We start from the raw sequence: 16749 nt of genomic DNA on the forward strand, positions 1-16749 counted from the left end.
TGGGCAATTGGGGTTAAGTGACTTGACTAGTATCACGTAGTGGCCTCGGGCATCCTTGATGCTCAGGACCCGTAGTTTCTTTCTGTCTTTGATTCTAGCAAGGAGAGTGACCTGGGTCCTCCTTGGGTGGGATTTACTAAGGGCTGACTCGGGATCCGGAGCTTCCCTCTGTCTTTGATTCCAGTAAGGAGAGGGAAGACCTTGGGTGGGATTTGCTTAGGGCTGATTTGCGTGGTAACGAGAGTGGAGGGATGGAGGCCGTATGCTACAGGGTTATCCACCTCCCATCTCTGCCCAGAGGTGGAACTGAAAACATCCTGTCCCAACTTCCAAGGATGATAGATAAGTGCAAGGGAGAAGCGTTTGAAGATAAACGCACAATCACCGCAGCAGGACTTTTTCCAGCTCTCTCTTAGCTAGTTCCCAGCACCACCCGCCCCGCTAGGTTTCCCCATCCCATCCCAGGCCCCGCCCCGCCTCCCCGCTCCCCTCTCCTCCCCCCAGTTCAGTGCCACATCACTGGCCGCGCCTGCAGCGCCAGCCCTCAGTCTTTAGTGGGAGGCTGGAAAGCCCAGGTTTAGCGGTGGGCTGGAGATGGAGGGAGAGTGGCGGGGCGGGGAGCCTATCACTGAGCAGAGAGCAGCCACAGCCACCAATGAGCTTGGGCCGCTGCCAGCCGCGGCAGCCCAAGTGCTTGCCAGGGGTGCAAGCAAATGAAGCACATCTGGACGGTTGCGTGACACTCCTTGAGGGCTGGTTCTTTCTCCCTGCATTAGTTACCGATCTACGCGCTCTTCCCTCCCTCTGGCCATTTAATGACTAATTGCTACTCCCAAAGTAGAAATCGAGGACCCAGATTCAAAACTTTTCCAAGAGAAAAGCGACCGTACCTAATGTAATTTTCTTGAGTGTTTTAAAGCAACAGAACCAGCCCCATCAACAAAAGCTCAGTTGTCTGGTTTTAAATTGGCTATAGCAACCAGGTGGTGAGGACTGAGTCGAAAAGAAACGGAGAAGTTAGGTAAGTTTTTGGTGCTTATTGGTTTTTTTGGGGGGTGGGGTGGGGGCGGTGTTGGATGTGTTGGGTTTTGTACTTCTAATGCTAAATTTTAGTTGTGAGTAGTGGCCGCTATATTCTCACCAGCTCTTTCCTTAGTTGATGAAAGGGAGAAAAATACTGCTTTGTGCCAGAAACTACACAAATTCTACCCCCTAGACCCTCTGTTTCTTGTTTGCTAATATTCTTTCCCTGTTCCCCAGCTCGCCCCTAATTTACACGGCATTTTCCCCCATGTTGGGAGAAAAGGCAGACATTTAATTAGTATTTTGAGGTTAATCACCCCTAATTCTGAAGTTGGATATCCTGTAATTTTTTTTTAAGAGAAGATGAAGCTTTTAAATTTTACCTTTGGTGTCCTCTTCTTTTTAGGCTATAATTTCCAGCACTTAGCACATACTAGGAGCAGCTTGGTAAATGCTTGTTGACTGACTTATTGATGTATTTCCTATTGGAGAATTGAGGCAATTATATATATAAATAGCAGAATAGTAAAATCTTTTGCTTTAATTATCGAGATATTTCAAGTTAACGTGATTTAAACTTGAATTGTTTAAATAATTGCTGTGCTTTTCCACTGCATTTTAGTGTACAGGTCTGAAGACTTCCCGTTTTGTTGATATCACTATTTTAATGTAGAAACACATTTAACAAAAGAAAGTACACATTATTCATCAATATCATTTTAAAAGTAGTTTAAATGTAGGATATTGTAAGAATAGTGATCAAATTTGACTTGTAAGTACTTATGATTGCATGTAATTAATATTTTAAAATTTAGGAAGTATTAGAAAATAGTTGGATGATTTGAACTAAGGCCTGTCCTCTTTAAGACACCTAAAACCATATCGAGTGTAATATTCAGTTTGGATCTTTAGCATTTTATAGGCCAAGAAATCTGTCCCATAATTTCTGTGTATAAACGAAGTAGGAGGAAATTTTAATATCTTGAGAGCAGGTGTGTTTTTGTTACCAAAAAAAAAAGGAAGAAAGAAAGAAAGAAAAGAAAATAGTGGAGTGACTGAGGGGGTCATCATTGATGAAGTTTAAGGGAATGTTCCTGATCATCTATCCTCTCACCTCTGTCATCTGAACCTACTTCTTGCTATTATTAAGTAATTACTACCTCTGAAACCATCCCTACCTTCCTTGGACACCGGCTTCTATCTTTTTTATTTTTCTTTTCTCCTTTCCTTCCTTAATTGCATTTGGGGCAGTGCTAGAAAAGGAGAGACAGTCCTCTGCACTTTTTTTACATAGTTGCCTGTTTTCAAGACAAGTCGCTCTGTGTACTTTGTGGAAACGGTTCACAAAATATCAGCCCTGGAAAGGAACTTGGAGATAATTTAGTGATTGGAAACCCCTCACTCTTTCTTCTGACCCCCTACATGTGACAAAGAGCTCAGTAACTTGGATGAAGTCACCTACTCTATTGGTTTAATGTGCTTTTAACTTCACTAGTCTACAAAATATATGTTTCATTTAAAATAAGATTATATTTTGAATTAATTCTCATATTTTTTTCTAGCTATAACTCATGAGCCTTTCTTCAACACTTCTGACTAGGCTATCTAATTAATTAGCAAAGGCATTTAGCATATTCAACTTTGAATTGCAGTGTTAGAAACCTATTTTACCTGGAGCATAGTGTCAAAGGAATGTAGTAATATGAGGCAAGGTAGATAGGGTGGTACCAGGGTAGAGAGAGAGCCTTGAAGGTGTAACATTTAAAATTTAGGGAAACCGAGGCAGGTAGAAATTAGTTTCTCTCTGCAAGGAGTATGATATTTTTAGAGGTTTAATAAAGGTTGAGAATTTAAGAATATACAAGTAAGAAAGGCATATGCCAGGTGGGCCAAGAGGCCCAATTCAATTTCACTCACATCATGAGACCATCTGCTTGCCAGTGGAGACAGGAAGAGAAGAGAGGCCCACAAGCCTTTCCAATCAGGTTAAATACCCCATCTTGATCTCCACCCAGGTGAGAATTCAGTGATATTACAAAGCATTCTGGGGAAGTGGAGCAAGGACTTCTGGGGATTGAAGTCCTGGATTCAAGTCTCCATTTTTACAAAGGGCAGATAGAGGAATCTGAACTTGGCAAATCATGGAGAGTCAATGAATGGTTTTGAGCTGATGAATGATATGTGAAAAGGGGAATAATTATAATAATACTAATAGTAATAGCCAATACTTTTATAGCACCTACTATATGCCAAGCATTGTGCTTAGCACTTTACAGATATTGCCTCATTTGATCCTCACAACAGACTTGGGAGGTAGGTGCTGTTTTTATTCCCCCTCCCCTTTACAGTTGAGGAAACTGAGGCAAACAGAGATAAAATGACTTGAACAAAGTAGGACAGCTAGGAAGTATCTGACTAAATTTGAACTCAGGTCTTCCTATCTCCAGGTATAGTACTCTATCCACTGTGTTACTTAACAGTCTTCTCAAGGTACAATGAAGAATAATCTGGAAGCATTATGAAGGATAGATTGGAATGTAAGATTCAAGAGGTGGTAGGACTTTTTAGGAGTCTATTGGACTAAGCCAGGCAGGTGGTATTGAGATTCTTTACTAAGGTGATGACAATGGTAACGGATAAAGGGATGAACCAGTGGGACTGGTAACCTACTGGCTATGAGAGATAAGGGAGAAGGGAGGGGAAGGGAAGAGTCAGAGTCAGAGTCATACCCAAGGTCTGAAACACTGGAGATAGTAAATACTGGTTCCTTAGACAGAAAATAAGAAGGAGAATAAGATTCAGGGAGAAAGATAATGAACTGGTTACATAAAAGATGATGGCAACTAGGATGCATAGTAGAGAGAGAACCAGGTCTGGAGACAGAAGGTCCTGGGTTCAAATTTGTCAGATACTTCCTAGCAGTGTGACCCTGGGCAAATCACTTAACCTCAATTGCCTATCCCTTATTGCTCTTCTGCCTTGGAATCAATACTTAGAATCAATTCTAAGACAAAAAGTAAGGGTTAAAAACAAACAAACAAGATAGTGAGCTCATTCTTGGAGATGTTGTTGAACCCGAGGACTTCTGAGTGGCATTGTCCTATAGTTAGTTGAAGATTGAAGGCTCATGCATTAGAGCTGGACTAGAAACCACCCAATTGGCAACTCAGATCTCCAGCCTCTAAATCTACCTCTCTTTCTTTAGTGCCAGATGTAGGTCTGGAGTTCAGAAGAAAGATCAGAACTGGAGAGAAAGATTTGGGAGTCATTTGCATCGCCATTTTGCAGGCAACAACTATATTAGTGGTAACTTTTTAATTAACTGTTTAGGTATTGAACTAGGCACAGAGACACATTTATTTAGATAACTTTCTCCCTATTTTGGCCCTCTGAGCTCATGTCAAGGCTTGCCTTGTGCATAGAAGCTGGTGAAGATAAGTTTTTCCCATCATCTTCTCTTCCACCATCACTTCTCTTCAGGTTTACATCCATGAGTGATATAGACCATTCTATGTGATAATCAGAAAATAACTGCCCTTGGCTGCCCTGGAAAGATTATCTGTTGTTCTCATTAGTTTGACTGACTTCAGACTTTTAGCCAAGAAATAACTACTAGAAACCAAGTGAAGTTCTTTGAGGTGGCAAGAAAATGAGTAATGCATCTCCTTATTTCTGGTTTATAGGTTCATACTGGATTTCAGAGATTCAACTCTCTTTCCCCCACATTACATATGAAGTAACTTGAGGTCTAGACATATGAATAATTTGCTTAAAGTCATTCAAACACAGATCTTCTTGCTGTATAGATTTGCATTTTTCTCCATTCCACCCATTCATTCAACAAATTAAGCATCTATGTTTAAGACACTAAAGATGCAAAGACAAAAATTGAACAATCCCTGTTTTAAAGGAGCTCACATTCTACTTTTGTACACTGATAAGTCATGGAAAAAATTATGTATCTATGTGTGTATGTTTATATATATATATATATATATTTATATCTCTACCATCTGTATCCCTTTTCTTCCCACAGCCACTCTAACATTTGCCATTTTCCTTTTTTTGTCAACTATGCCAAAATGGTGGCTATGAAATGGTACTTCATAGTCAAAGTAGTTCTAGTAGAGGATAAGAGGGAATAGAAAGAACATCAAAAAATTCAGGAATTATGTAAAAGCCAGTGATTGTGCTCCTCAAAAAGCTTATAGCCAAGCATACTATCAAGGTAGCAGTTATAAGTCTTGTAATAACTCTCCGTTTTCCTTCTTCCTAGCATTCAGATTTGGTTCAACTTCTAGTATTGGGAAAATGCCTTTTTCTGGGACTGGGGGTCATAATTAAAATAATGAATGAATTGGAAAGGCTTCTCCTCTTAGATTCTCATTGTAGTATGAGGCAAAATAATCAGGTTATACCCAGTGCTAGGGTATTTTCTTGTAGGTAATTTGATGCCACGGTCAATACTTCCACACCCTCTTAAAGACCTTGTAGAATTTATTAGGCCACGAGAGGCTGGTATCATAAATCTGTGTACTGAAGCTTCTGTGGGTGTGGGAGAATTTGCATTTTCCTCCCCTACAGGATTGTTTCTTGGAAACATGGAAAAGTTTCTTCTTGCCATATTTGTCTATGTATTGTTTATTCCTGTTGTATAAGTTGCTCTCCTTGTTCTGCTCACTTCACCCTCTATAAGTTCAGAAAAGTCTTCTTCGACTTCTCCAAAACCATCCCTTTCATCACATCTTGCAGCACAACAGTTATCTATCATATGCATATACTATTATTTGTTTAGTTATTCTTAATTTGATCCTCTCAGTTTCCAAGTTTTTGCCACTATTGCTATAAATATTTTGTACATATGGATACTTTTCCTCTTTCTTTGATCTCTTTGGGGCATAGACTTAACCCCACTGCCTAGCTCTTACTGCTCTTCTGCCTTGGAACCAATACATACTATTGATTCTAAGAGAAGGTAAGGGTTAAAAAAATAATAATAAAATAATTGGAGCTCTACCAACAGTTAGCGTGATTGCCTTCCCAGAAAGTCTGCAGCATTGACTGCTCCCATTTTTTATCATCTGCCAATTTGTAGGGTGTGAATTGTTTAAATTAGCATTACTCTTATTATTCTATTAAATTTTTAGGAGCAAAGGGGATATTCAATATGTTTAAAATTCAATATAACACTTTGAAGAAAGACTTTGGTGAGTGAATGACTTGGAGTTAATGTTTTCATGTGCCTTTGACAAGAAGGCTTGACTTCCTAGTTTCCCCAATTATATGTAAAAACAATTTTTCCTGGCTTTAAGAAAAAAACTCTTTCCTTCTATCTTAGAATCAATACTAAGTATTGGTTCTAAGGCAGAAGGGAGGTAAGGGCTAGGCAATTGGGGTTGTGTTTTAGCCTAGTTCAACTTCTGTGCAGAAATAAGCAGGAAATGGGGTAGTATAGTAAAGAATATTAATATATATTATTTATAACCCAGAATTTACCTTGGGACACATATGAAGTAATCCATAGCAGCAAGCATTTACTAGATATTGGCTACGACTAGGATCACACAGCTTGAAAGTGTCTGAGGCCACATTTGAACCCAGGACCTCCTGTCTCTAGGCCTGGCTCTCTATCCATGGAACCACCTAGCTGCCCCTGACTTCTTTCAAAACTCAGATCAAATGCCACTTTTTACAGGAGGATTTTCTTGGTTTCCCTTACTTGCTACAACCTTCCCTTCTAAAATTATCTTCCAGGTACTCTATATGTATTCTATAAGTGCTTAATGATTGCTTGATTTGTTGAATCCACATACAGTGATAAATAAATATAAAGATATTAAAAATAATAGAGGAAGAGAATATTTTAGGGATCATGAAAGACCAAGGGACTGGGGATGGTCTTTAAGGGAAGCTATGTCTTTTTAAAACTTTTTTTTAGACCATTATCTTCTGTCTTAGAACCAATATTGTGTATTATTGCTAAGGCAGAAGAGTGGTAAGGGCTAGACAATGGAGGTTAAGTGATTTGCCCAGGGTCACACAGCTAGGAAGTATCTGAGATCATATTTTGAACCCAGGACCTCCTGTCTCTGAGTCTAGCTCTCAATCCACTGAGCAACCCAGCTGTCCCTGAAGCTATATCTTAAAGGAAGGTAGGGATATTGAGAAGTGGAGATTGGGAGAGAGTACATCCTAGATCTAAGAGACAAATGTATATTACCTATTACCACTCTCTTCTTCTCCTTCTTATAATAACATTCTTCCCTTCTCTCATCCCCATGTGCCTCTTTATGTAGTATAATTTATCCTATTTTTCTTCTTTATTCAAGTTTCTCTTGGCACCATCTTTTATCCACCTCTCTTTTTTTACATATCATCTTAAACAACTTGGTACCCTAACCTCTGCCTATGAATAATTCTTCTATCTACTATCTACTATATATACTATATAATGAAAACAATTTTGAGAGTTACAAATATCATTTTTCCATGTAGGAATATAAACAAGTTGATCTCACTGAAGCCCTTAAAAATCCCCCCCCCCCTTTCTTGTTTATCTTTTCATGTTTCTCTTGAATTTTGTATTTGGACATCAAATTTTCCATTTAGTTCTGGTCTTTTCATTAGGAATGGTTGGAAATCTTCTGTTTTGTTAAATACCCATACTTTCCCCTGAAAGTATACAGTCAGTTTTGATGGATAGGTGATTCTTGGTTTTAGACTCAATTCTCTTGCTTTCCTGAATATCATATTACAAGACTTGTAGTCCTTTATTGTGGAGGCTGCCAGGTCCCGTGGAATCCTGACTGGGACTCCTTGATAACTGATTTGTCTCTTTCTGACTTCTTATAATATTTTCTCTTTGACTTGGAAGCTCTTGAATTGGAAATTATATTCCTGGGTTTTTTTGGTGACCTATGGACTCTTTCAATGGACATATGGTGATCTATGGACTCTTTCAATGTCTATTTTGCCCTCTTATTCAAGAATATCAGGGCAGTTTTTTTGGATAAATTTTTGTAATATGATGCCAAGGCTTCTATTTTTTCACAGGCTTTCAGGTAGATCAATAATTCTCAAATTGTCTGACCTAGATTTATTTTCTAGGTCAGTTGTCTTTTCAATGAGATATTTCATGTTTCCTTCTATTTTGTCATTCTTTTGACTTTGCTTTATTAATTCTTGCTGTCTTGTGAGATCATTAGCTTCTACTTGCCCAATTCTAGTCTTTAAAGACTGATTTCAGCTATGATCTTTTGATTTTCTTTTTTGGTTTGGTCTATCCTGGTTTTCATGGCTTTCAGCAGGTCAATTCTGCTCTCCAATTTGCTTATTACTTCATTTGATTTGTGTGCCTCTTTTTCCATGTGGACAATTTTGCCTTTTAAGCTACTATTTTCTTTATGAATTTCTTTTCCCCACTTTTCTTCCCATTTTTCTTCTAAATTTCCTTCTTGGTTCTCGAACTCCTTTTCGAGTTTCTTGAGAGTTTGTGACCAATTTCCATTTTTTTTTGGAAATTTGGATGTGATTGCTTGTTTGTCACTCTCTGCTGTTGCTTCTGTATTTTGCTCTTTTTCAAAAGACTGAAACTAAAACACCCTGCACAGGGAACACCTAGCAAACTACTATATAATGGAGAGTGTGTTTAGAAGAATAATATAAAATAACACTAGAAATATAGATGGGAGACTGTTAAGGGTAAGTTTTAGGGTTGAGACTGAATATATTTTTTAGTTGGTCGCCAGGGATTTAAATTATAAATCCCAATGAAATACTCAAGTCAGGATGGAATTTTATGGTGGTTTATTTACAACAGAAGGAAGAAATTAAGAACAAGGAAGAGAGAGAGAGGGAAGATCTGCTATGGCCTGGTCGGAGCCAGGGGGAGTTCAGAGACCTCAGCCAAGGGGCCTTCCCCTAAGATTAAATCTAGCTCGACTTCTAGCTAGGAGGCCTCCTCCAAGATGAGGGGCCTTCTTAGAGGCTAGCACCTCCAGAAAGAGCCAAGGAAAGGGGAGTCAGCCTTAACATTCACAATGTGGTCATCTAAGGGAAACTTGTCTCAGGTCTCACACTGGACCTCCTCCAAGTCAAGTTCCACTGCCAAAGGAAAAAAGTCCCTCTCACAGGAAGTGACACAAAATATAAAGGCAGTTCTTTACATCACTTCCTGTGTTTCACATGTACCAATGGTGGCTTAAACTTGGCTTTGGACAGCCCAGTGGGTCAGTCAGTTTTTTCTGATTTGTCACTTGCAAGCACACTAGCATCATACACTTTCATCCTGTTAAGATTAAAAATTAGTTTCTCTGCTAAATGTATTATATTTTTATGAGATTTATTAAAGATTAAGAAATAAAGAAAATATCAAATAAGAAAGCACGTGCAACCTACATCTTGCCTGCCTGGTAAAGAGCCGCCTGTCCCTAGAAGCGGAAGCTGAGAGAGAGAGTAGGTAGTACAGTCAGTTTAAATAGCCATTGTGTTCTCGCATTCAGGTGAGGACTCGGGGAGATTATAGGGCAATCTGGGAACCAGCAAGGACTTCTGGGGATTGACGTCTGGGGTTCAAATCTCCATTTTTACAATCCCCCACAGTTAATCCTTAAGTGGGGGTATATACATTTCTGGTTGATAGAATTCTAAAGACTAAGCAGGGTGGAGTAAATCTAAACTTCACAAGCCAGACTATGGAGACACTCAAATGCTAACCTGAGGAACTGGCGGTTTATCCTAGTTCAACATTGATGCAAAAATAAACAGAAAAGGGGGTAGTATAAGAGAAGATATTAATGTGCATCATTTATAACCTGGAGTGGATCTTAGGACTTGAATGAAATAGTCCATAACAGCAAGCATTTACTAGGTGTCTGCTATAACTAGCAGTAAGCATTTACTGGGTGCCAGATATTAGGAGCAGCACATGTTTATTGGGTGACTGCTATAAGCAGCAGCAACAAGCATTTGTTGGGTGTCTCCTGTAATCAGCAGGAGCAAGCTTTTATTGGTGACTGCTGTAGGTCACTCTGTCAGTGACTGATCTGGCTTGACTTCTGACATTTTTCCATTTCCCAAATTGGCAGCACATCTTGACCAGGGGTAGAAGTGACCTCACCTCCCCCAAATACCTGTTCTTATAATAAGTGACCCTTCCCATCTCCCATATCCCATTCCTCTGATTTTTGTTAAATACCTGGCATCAAAATCAGTAGTACCAGGGAGCCAATGGACTCTAGTGATCAGAGGTGAGCAATAAGCATCATGAAACTTGTTTGAAATAGCCAATTCTCTTTTCAGAATTTCATATATACTTTCTTCTGTTTCAATCCTAGTTTAATTTTCCTGCCACTCAAGATGATAAATAAATCCATGGGAACTGATGAAATCAACAAGTGAAGTAGTATAGAGGGAGATGAGAAGAGAGCCTTGAATAGATCCTAGAGGGCATGTTCTGGGGGAGGATCCAGAGAAGGAAGCAGAGGAATGGTAAGATAGGAGGAAAATCACGAGAGGAATGGGTGTGGAGGAGTGATCAACAGTGTCAAAGGATTTAGAGAGATCAAAGAGAATGAGGACTGATTTGACAACAAAGATTATAATAATTTTGGAGAGAGCAGTTTTGGTAGAATGGTAAAGTCAGAAGCCAGATTGTTAAGAATTGAAAAGAGAGTGAGAGGAAAGAAAGTGGAGGCATCTATTGTAGATGGTCTTTTCTAGGAATTTAGCTACCAAGAACAGAAGAGAAATAGGACAATGGCTAGCAGGGATGGGAGGTTGAAGTCTGAGTTTTTTTCAGGATGGGGAGACATGGTAGTAGGTAGTAGGAAATAGGCTAAATGATAGGGAGAGATTGAAAATGAGAGGAGACTTTAGTTCAGAGTTGAGAAATCTTTGGGGAAGCATACTTTCCACCTCCAGGCAGATAATCAGAGAAGTGGATAGATAGCAAAGGAGCCCAGATTTCACCCTTTCAGTAGTATTTTGAAAATTCAAGAGTTGATAGCCTTTAGGAGAAGGGCAGGATAGAATATTGGCCAAAAGGAAAGTCATTGCAGAACAGGAATATAATTGAGCTAGGCCTTAAAAGCCTTTTTATATGGAGAGCTAGCAAAGACAGAGATCCAAAGCAATAAGTCCAGAGAGACCTTTAAGTCACTGGTGTTTTCCTATCTCCAGGGGTACGAGGCCCCAGGCCATAGAGAGAGAATACTGTTATCATAGCCTTAGAGGCAAGCTAGTTGATCTGTGGGGACAGAGAGACAGCAGGTGCTACTAATAGCCCCAATGAGAGCATGAATTTTACTTGTAGGCTCATAAAAGCACATAGTTGTGGCATATGATTGTATTGGAATACTGTGCTTTAAGAAAGGATGAGCAGGTTAATTTTACGAAAACATGGAAAGAACTACATGAAAATATGAAGAGTGAAACGGGCAAAACTAAGAGATGTAAGAATGGCAAGGGGGATCTTGGCAGAACCTGTGTTTTGGTGGACAGGCACAGAGGTGGCAGTTTGGAGACAGCAAAGGATTGTGGGCAGAGAACTGTGAGCTGAGGAGAATTCTGGCCAGCCCCAGGACTTCCAGTCTAGTACTGGAAGGGGACAAGGCCTTTTCCATGTGGCTGAGGGACAACCAGAGCCACAAGAGAGAGGACTAAGACTTTCCTGCCTATTCGTTGAAGCTGTTGTTATCTAGAGAGCTTTCTACTACCTTCATCCATCTGCCAGCAAGAGCCACAGACTCTTTAGTTTGGACTCTCACAACTGAGTCAGCTTTCTGACTTCATGTCTGTGTCCCTCCTTGCCTTTTCTTGAACTACTTTATACTTTAGATTTAGAGATTAAATAAATAGTAACAGGATAAAGAACACTGACAGCTGGAAAAGGGGACTGAGTCCTTTGGGTCTCATGCTCCTGCCCCTTGATCCAGCTATTTGAGGTTTTTAGCTTGACAGGACTCCTTTTCCTGCTCCTGCTCCTTTTCCCCTTCCCTACCTTCTTTTTCCTTTCCAAATAAATTCTTTAGTTCAAGTCAGATTTGGGGTTGGTCTGTTCCATAACAAGAGAGAAGTTGGATGATTGAGAGCAGGATTCAAGGGTGAATCCTGTCTCATCTGTGGCAAAACTAGACCTTGTCTGCCACAATCCTCCATAGAGAAGGGTCTGACAACACACCTTTGCTCTCTAGCAGCAGACTGGGATACAGACATTTTCTCTTCAGCTAGTCCTCACATTGGTGATCCAATGGATACAGGTTTTAAAATATCTTTTGTGGGAAGAGACAGAAAGTCTCTTTTCTGTCTCTCTAGAAGCCCCTCAAGCTCTGGTTACAGTTAACCCTAGGGAGGGAGAGATCTCACCATCTTCGCTACACTAGCAGATCACACCTCAGCCTCCCTAGTTTCCCTCAATTGTTTCACTGTAGCCTACATATTTCCAGTGAGACAAAACCATTCAGCCCTCTCCATTTAAAAGGAAGGAAAAGTCTCTCTCCTTTCCTTTTATTATTTTTTTTCAGAGAATAGTATATACAACAACAGAAATGGTTTGAAGAATGACTTGTATATGTCCACCTGCAGAGAAAGAACTGATAAATATAAACAAGTGAGAAATAGTTTTATGTATGCATATTTTTTTTTTGTCAAATGATGCTTTCTCTAGTGCAGGGAGAGTAGGGTAGGTGGAAGATAGATAATTGGGAATTTTAATGTAATGAACAAGTAAATAAAAAAATTTAAATGTACACAGAGTTACGATTACAAAAGTGAATAATATGGAAATAGGTTTTGAGTGATAATATATGTATAACCCAGTGGAATTGCTCGTCAACTCTGGGAGGGAGTAGGGAAGAGGGAAGGGAGACAAAAAAAATCATGGGGAAAAAAAATTTTTAAAGTACAGAGTTAGGGCCTGGCTGCTGATATTCAGGCTAGCTGTTCCTCAGTGTCAGAATGAGGTGTGTTAGATGGAGGAAGAATAAGAGTCTGGTGAGATAATTTCATAAGATTACAAATGTTAGGCCTACAAGAGATCCTCCTGGTTATCTGATCCAACCCCTTTTTTATTGTACTTTAAAAAAAATCTTTGTTAAAAACATAACCAGCAAACAAAAACTTGCTCTTTAGTACTATAAAACAAACTACCTTTATAATTTTGTACATATTAGACTTTTTCTTCATTTTTTCTAATAGACTTATTTAAAAAAAATTTTTTTGATTGTTTGTTACATTAAAGTTCGCAGGTACCTCCATTTCTTCCTCCCCTTTCCTGCACCATTTGTCAAAAAGATATATGTATATATAAAACTGTCTTGCTTGTTTCTATTTATTAGTTTTTTCTTTGAAGGTGGACATATGCAAGTCTTTCTTCAAACAATATTTCAATTGCTACAGATGCACTGTTCTCTTAGCTCTGCTTGTTTCACTCTTCATATTTTCATGTAGATTTTTTATCTCTTTGTTAGGTGTATGCTGCAAGGTGATATGATCATCTCCGGTAATTTCTTGCACTTGTTTGATAATAATGCATATTTTTTCTGACTTTTAGACAGCTATGAATAATTTATAAGATTTGTATTTGGATGTATCCATATGTGTATATTTATATGTAGATATAGTAGAAGTCTCTCAGTAACCGAGGATGACGATTGTCTTTGTGCATTTTTGTGCACAAAGACACTTGTGCATGAAGATTTAAGTGGAAAAGTCGCTGCACAGTGACAGTCCCACTCTCTCGGCATTGGAAGCCTGGGTCCATTGGCACGAAAAGTCGTTACACCTGGAGACTTCCTCAGCTGCATTGGATGGCCGTGTTGTCCTTTGTGCTCCAACATGCCCTAAGCACTCCACAGTGCTTTGCTGCGTCGCCATCTCAGCCGTTGAACCTTCTTGTTGGTTTCTTCTGCCTGTTCTGCCAAAACATAAGTATGTAGATAGTTATAGTATATATGCATGCATATATGTATATTTATTTGAATGACTCCATGATTGCATTGGCATTTCTCCTGGTGAGGCACTCTTTCTATCAATGTAGAGTGGTTCTTTCTTAGCAATTTATAGTCTTAGAGAATTTTCTAGAGCCCTGAAGAGATTCCTTTCTCACTTATATGACTTGCTTATTGACATAGTCAATAAGTGGCAGGCCAGGACTTGAATCTAGATCTTTTTGACTCTAGGTCAATTCTCTGTTCAATATACTAACTTCTTTCCCCCCAAAAGGAATATTCCTTTTTAACAGTTAATTTAAAAATGTACAGTTCTGGGAGGGTCTCAGTTCTGTGCTATAAGGAGGCAGTAAAGGAACAGATAGATCTCTGAGTATCCCCCCAGATTAAAAAAAAAAATCAAGATCATCAATTCATTATTTGTAGTGTATGATGTAAAGTATGGCTCCAAATTCACTTTTTTGGTTGTTTATATAGTTACCAATTGAAGAATGACTTGTGTATGTCCACCTCCTGAGAAAGATCTGATAAAAAGAAACAAGCAAGACATAGTTTTATATATGCCTATATCTTTTGTTCAAGCGATGCCTTATCTAGTGTGGGGAAGGAAGGGTGGGTGGAAATTAGATATGCATAGTTATAAATTGTTTTCTGGAATTGTTGGATCAGTTTACAACTCAGGTAACAGTTCATTAGTGAACCTATTCTTCTCTCAGTCTCATTCAGCTATCCAGTTTTCCCAATCCTTTTAGGATTCCAGTCCTTAGCATTCTCTAGAAAAACTACCCCTTCATTTTGCACATGAGGGAACTGAAGAGACTGAGGCCCAGAGAAATATGAATGGCCCCAAGTTACTTTGCAAATTAATGGAAGAACTGGAATTCCCATGTAGGTTTAAATCTGGCCTCAGACACTTTTTAGCTATGTGGTCCTGGGCAAGTCACTTAACCCTAACCGGCTAGCCCTTATCACTCTTCTGCCTTGGAATCAATCCTTAGTGGAGGATGAAAATGTCTCAGGGCAATAAAATAGTGACTTCCCATAATCTGGGAGAACAGAATAGGGTGATAGCAGAAACTTCTAAACTGGAAGGCTTTTGGGGGGCAGTTATAAAGTCCTCGCAGTAGAAGCGAGGGAAAAAAACTATACTGGTATCCCTTCCACATTGTGGGGTTTAGGGGCATGACACTCCTATGATTTGAAAAATCTGTGTAAGATTTTTTAGCCCTCCCTCTGAACCTGAGAAGATGGCTGAATCTTTTCTCTTTCTTTTATAGAGTGTTAACAATAACTTATATGCATTTATGAGTTACTAAACTATTTTATTCATTCATTCATTCATTTATTTATTTGAATTACAAAACTTTTAAAGATATCTACATTTCTAGCCTTAGTGCATCTGCTGTCTGTTGCCTTTCATGTACTTTTTGTAGACTTTAACTTTTTTACTTATTTTAACTTTAAAAAAGAAATTGTGTATATTTATGTTGTTAAAAGATAACTTATGTTGGTATTTTATAATATCATATATATATATTATGCATTTTTGAGTTTCTAAACTTTTCCTGTGCCTTCTGTGGGCCTTTGCATGTCATCTTCAGTTCCCACAAAACTAACTTCAAATTCCCACTTAATTCCTTATGCCCACCTGTGACATATTGAAACTATGTTGGAGCAAGTCAGGATGTGGAAGGGATACCTGTGCTTCTTTTTTCAGATGTCCACCAATTGCCAAAAAGCCAAGTCTTTTAAATCAGTTGTATATTTGAGAAAGTAGGTTGTGTCTTGACCATGGAAAAGAATTGAGAAAATGCACCTCCCTTGTTTCTTGGTAGAGGTAGGGGGCTATGAGTATAGATAGACTTTATGGCCTTTACTGTTAGACACTATTCATGGTTAGTTTGCTGAATTGATTTTTTCTTTCTCTTTTTATTCCTTGTTAGATATAACTTGTTGAACAGGGAAGGGAGGAAGTACATATTTGATGTCTTCTAGCTGGTCATTGAGCAAAGTGGTCTAATCAATTATCCCTGTGAGATCTTCAAGCTTAGGATTTCTTCTTCTTGCCCAGGGGGAGAATCAAATCAACATTATAGAGCATGGCAATCTGCTGGCCTAGGTTTTGGGTCAGAATTCCTGTGAAAAGTCTGAGAGCCTCCTTTCTGCTTGCCTCTCCCCCATACATGTTAGTGTCATCCTTCTCTGACCCTTTCTCTCCTTTGCTACCCTCCCACAGTGCTCTCTGATTGCTTTTGTTTAGTTGTGTCCCACTCTTCCAAACTCCATTTGAGGTTTTCCAGGTGAGGATACTGAGTGATTTGCCCTTTCTTTATCCAGCTCATTTTATTTTATGATACACCCAATTGGCCAACATTTAAATGGAACAAATAAATATTTTCAAAAACCATGCCAGAATAGTATCAAGTGCATCAGTGCCAAACCCAACAAGGATAATTAACAGAGCCTTAGGCAATCACTCTGGAGTGTGATCATAGTAGCAATACATAAAATAGACATTGCTACTTTGTAAGTCATGACTTGACAGGTTGCTTCAGTAACCACCAGTCTAAATAAAGGAATTGAAGGGATTAAGACAGCAAATGGTTAATTGTGGGACTTGAAACCACATTGATTCCATCTCCTGACTTTATTCTAGAGCTAGTGTCATTCTTTTTCCATTTAATTATGAACCTGGTCCAAATTCTGTTTTGTGAGAAAAGTTATTCAATTGTGGGAATTGGGAGAAAATCTTATTTGCATTGTTTGAACCTAGCCCTGG

General features: G+C 38.9%; 1 protein-coding gene across 3 annotated transcripts in view; it reads left to right on the plus strand.

The window, feature by feature from the left end:
* The first annotated feature begins 647 nt into the window (after nt 1-647).
* TMEM45A (transmembrane protein 45A) overlaps nt 648-16749 on the plus strand; it is an 83026-nt gene continuing 66924 nt past the window's right edge. Inside the window, exons 1-2 of one of the 3 annotated variants that reach the window (XM_056793392.1) lie at nt 650-1021; nt 13491-13522. The gene's annotated coding sequence lies outside the window, so the exon portion shown is untranslated. Of the gene's footprint in view, nt 1022-13490; nt 13523-16749 lie in introns of all 3 variants that reach the window. The other 2 variants (XM_056793394.1, XM_007493571.3) reach the window with 2 other exon arrangements.

Source organism: Monodelphis domestica, chromosome 4 (genome assembly GCF_027887165.1).
Source record: "Monodelphis domestica isolate mMonDom1 chromosome 4, mMonDom1.pri, whole genome shotgun sequence".
Classification (NCBI taxonomy): Eukaryota; Metazoa; Chordata; class Mammalia; order Didelphimorphia; family Didelphidae; genus Monodelphis; species Monodelphis domestica.